The following is a 4,289-nucleotide window of genomic DNA, read 5'->3' on the forward strand; positions in this document are numbered from 1 at the left end:
TCAATTAAATCATGTTTATAAATAAGGAAGTGACTTGTGATTGGTAAGTTCAATCACAATGGTTAAATAATGTATGGAGACATAAATTATTTCTAAATTGAAATTTATTTCTTATGATTTTAGGTTAAACTATGTTTAAAAACATAGCACCTTAAATATTTCTTGAATTAATTATGGTTTGAGATATGTTTCAAAGAGTTTTCAACCTTCAATATTAGTCATATACAATCTCAGTTTACTTTCCGCCATTGTATTCTCAAGAATACTCACCTGAAATTGGGACTTACTTCTGGCTACCTTCCCTTCAGAGATCTTATGGATGTTTAAAGTATGTGAGTGGGTGGAGATGAATAATAAATCTGTGGTATATGAGTTTATTTTATTAGGACTCACTTGTTCTTGGGAATTTGAAATTTTCTTCCTTGGGATCTCCTTCTTTGCCTACGCATCAATAATGTCAAGAAACATTCTTGTAGTAGTTATGGTGATCTTTGACTCATACCTGCACTCCACTCCCCCATGTATTTCCTCCTTGCCAACCTTTCCTGTATTGATATGACTATTTCCACTGTCACTGTCCCCAAGATGAACACAGATTTCTTCAGAGAGAGGAAAACCATCTCCTTTTGGGGTTGTATGGCACAGATGTTTCTACTTCACCTCTTAGGGGCCAGTGAGATGACTCTACTCATAGTTATGACTGTTCATAGATATGTTGCAATATGTAAACCTCTCCACTACACATCCATTATTAATCATTAGATGCTTGTAGGATTTGTGTTGTTTTCTTAGTTGGTTGGTTTAGTCCATACTGTCAGAGAGATGATTTTCATTGTGAATCTACCCTTCTGTGTCCCAATGTGATTGATTATGTTTTTTGTGATAGTTCCCTTGTGATCAAGCTTGCCTGCACTGACACCTATGTCACAGATCTGTTGGTTGTTGCTTTCAGTGGGCTGCTCTCATTGATCTTCTTCATCCTCTTGTCTGTCTTTTAAATGGCCATGTTGGTCACTCTCTGACATCACTCTTCTCAAGGACTCTCCAAGGCTCTGTCTACATTGTCTGCTCACATCACAGTAATAACTCCCTTCTTTGGGCTGATTATCTTCATCTACACCTGGCCCTCCAGTAACTCTTCATTGGACAAATTTCTCTCAGATTTTTACTCTGTTATCACTCCCCTTCTAAATCCAATCAACCACAACATGAGGAATCAAGAAATTAAAGCAGCTATGATTAGACTAAGGAGCAGACACTTTAGCTCAGGGCAGAACTTCTAGGTAAGATTTTAGATAAGGCTTATACTATAAAATCAAAATAATGCCATCCCAGAATGACTATTTTAGTCACTTAATAAAACAAGTTATTTTTGTAAATAAAAATGTAGTTGTAACACTGTTTACCCTTTACAATGTGGAAAATATTTATGTGTATATTTATTTAAATAAGAACCAATTGTTTTAGTTACATCAGTCAATAAAAATTTTATGGTTGCTAATTTTTGCAAATTTAAAGGGCAATTTAAGTAGAAAACTGCCCACTTTGATGTAGATCACAGGTTTTATGTATGGCCCCTGAGGATCTTTGTCTTGCATTGAGTGGCATATACTGATAATAGGCAAGTCTAAGAATATTAATAAAGAAACTTCAATAACATAACTTTTATTGCATAAAAAATAAATAAATAAGAAAAACTTGTACTTGCATAGCAATGTAAGGATTACACATTGGGCAAATATTTATTAGGCACTATTATATGCAATATAATGCAAGGAGAAACAAAGGGAAAAATAAATAGTCCCTATCTTCAGAGCTTACATTTTACTGACATAAATGTAATGTTCACAAAGTTCTTTCCTCTCATTTGTGTTGGGGAAATTCCCAAAAATAAAATGAGATCACATATTGAAAGTAATTTGTCAACTATAAAGCATCATACAAAAGTGATTTTATTATTTTTTTGTAGAGAAGGAGGAACAAAGAGGAAAAGGAAAAGAAGGAAGGAAAGAATGAAGTAAAGAAGGAAGTCTCTTATTCTCACTCCTCTCTTTGAAAGTAGCAGAGAGCCCAAATAGGTCATATGTCTAACAGAGTAACTACATATGACTGAGGATTAATTTATGTCTTTTCTCTAGAGGTTAATGAATCAAAGATTTTTATTTTTCTCCTTTTAATTAAACTTTTGCCTGTGCCTTCACCCATAGCAACCTGGAGAATGATGTGGGGAATACCATCCACACATTATCCCAGGTTTCTTGTTAGGGGTAATAAATCAAGAGAGTGAAAAAAATGTGTACCTGTGTCTTTAGTGTCATAAAAGTCTCTATCATAGAGCTTCTTATCTAAGGATTTGTTTGGTTATCATGAAGTTAGAATGAAGTTTCACTAACCTCTGAGGAATGAAGGAATAAAGTTAGAGATACTAGGTAAGGGATAGCATGTAGTTCAATAATTTATAAGGTAAGTTTCCCATTTAAAGAGCCAATATTAGGGAGATTATCGAAGGAAGATGTATCCAGATCATGAAATTCAGTGCCTTAGAAAACAACCTCCTAGGTCAACATAGTGGGAACTTGAGAAAACATGAAGAAGGGAGACATGGAGTTTTGGTGACTATTGGATGAACAGCTATCTTTAAAAGGCCAGACTAGGAGAGACTGGACAATATTCCAATAATGATAATGATAATAATAATAATGATAATAATAATAATAGTAATAACAAGGAGAAGGTTTTGGGTGAATGTTAGGAAGACTTTGGCATTCTGAAACTAATGATGAATGAGAAGAAAACATTTCAAGTAATTAACACCAGTATAATACGAGACTTCATAGACATTAAAGATGTCTTAACAGATCAGGAAAGTATCCTCACCAAAAACAAAAACATACATTAATGAAACAAAAGGCTAATAATGCTAAAGTTGCTATAGAAAGCTCAATTTTCTTAAATCAAAAAGGAAGAACAGGACTGACAGATATTCTTATGACATATGTTCCACAGGTTAGAAACCTCAAAATACTTTTGGAAAAAACAAATATCATAATACTGAGTAATAATCAGGTCTGATACCATTGGATTTGTTGAAAGTAACAGAGTCATATGACTTCATAGAGCTTATGAAATGGCTAAGGTATAAGAATAGAATCAAAACATTTTCAATAAACAACATCTACAAGAATTCAGTCAATAATAAGTCAAGAAAAAAGCATCAAGAAGATGTATGAGTCATGTAGATTGAGGTCAGGGACTGTCTTTTACCACTCTTTGTATCCCCAGCACTTAGCACAGTGCCTGGCACATAATAAGTAGATGCTTAATAAAAGTTTTTTGACTTATTGTGGGAAGAAAGGGATTTATGATGAAAGGCAATTCAGGAGTAGTCTATTGCCTGAAGACATAACAGAATGGCTATCCTTAAGGAGATCAAACTATAGTAGTGATCAATGTCAGTTACATAAGGAAACTGGAGAAAGTGTGCAACAAATCATTGCAATTTACAAACATTTTTCAAGTACTCAGTACCAATGAGACATGAATGGTAGCTAGATTTATATATCAGGAGCTCAATACCTTTCACGGACTGACACACATCAAATCCCTACACAAAAATATAGACCTCACAATATCCTAAGGGACTTAACCAAGACATTATTCTTGAAACACATCAGTTATCACTGACTAGACCAGATTGTTGCCCACAGTCAAGCAATTTAACACAACATTTATCATTAATACTTAAGAACAACATTTCAAGCAGATGATGTCATATCAAATATTTGTTGTATTAGAAATTATATGAAACAAAAAAGCTTTCAAAATATGGAGTTCTAGGAATGGATGAGGTACATATTATCTCTATTATCTTGATGTAAACATCAAGGTTGTTTACATTTAGACTACAGAAGATCAGAATATATATGTACATACAAACACACACACACACACATATATATATATAATGAGCTTATGTATATTCTAATATTTTTATTCTACTCTAAGAGGCAGGATCTGTGAGATAATCAATAGAATATTAAAGAGAATAGAAATAACAAAAATGAAACTTTAGCCACAATAATTTTTATTTGAACCTTATCCTAAAATATACATGAGAAGAAAAAATTATTATAAGAATAATCATGTGTTGAATCCCAGTAACCTAAAGTGAGTATAGTGTTATGTTTGCAAATATCTTTGAATACATTATCTTAATTGGTAGTTATTACTGGTATTATTGGGGCAGCTAGGTGGTACAGTGGATAGCGTGTTGGGCCTGGAGTCAAGAA

At 33.2% G+C, this 4,289-nt stretch overlaps 1 pseudogene; it reads left to right on the plus strand.

Annotated features, from left to right (window-relative positions):
- The first annotated feature begins 498 nt into the window (after window positions 1-498).
- Window positions 499-1,283, plus strand: LOC114028377 (annotated as a pseudogene).
- The last annotated feature ends 3,006 nt before the right edge of the window (window positions 1,284-4,289 follow it).

This window comes from Vombatus ursinus, unplaced genomic scaffold, assembly GCF_900497805.2.
Source record: "Vombatus ursinus unplaced genomic scaffold, bare-nosed wombat genome assembly UNPS02014880.1, whole genome shotgun sequence".
Classification (NCBI taxonomy): Eukaryota; Metazoa; Chordata; class Mammalia; order Diprotodontia; family Vombatidae; genus Vombatus; species Vombatus ursinus.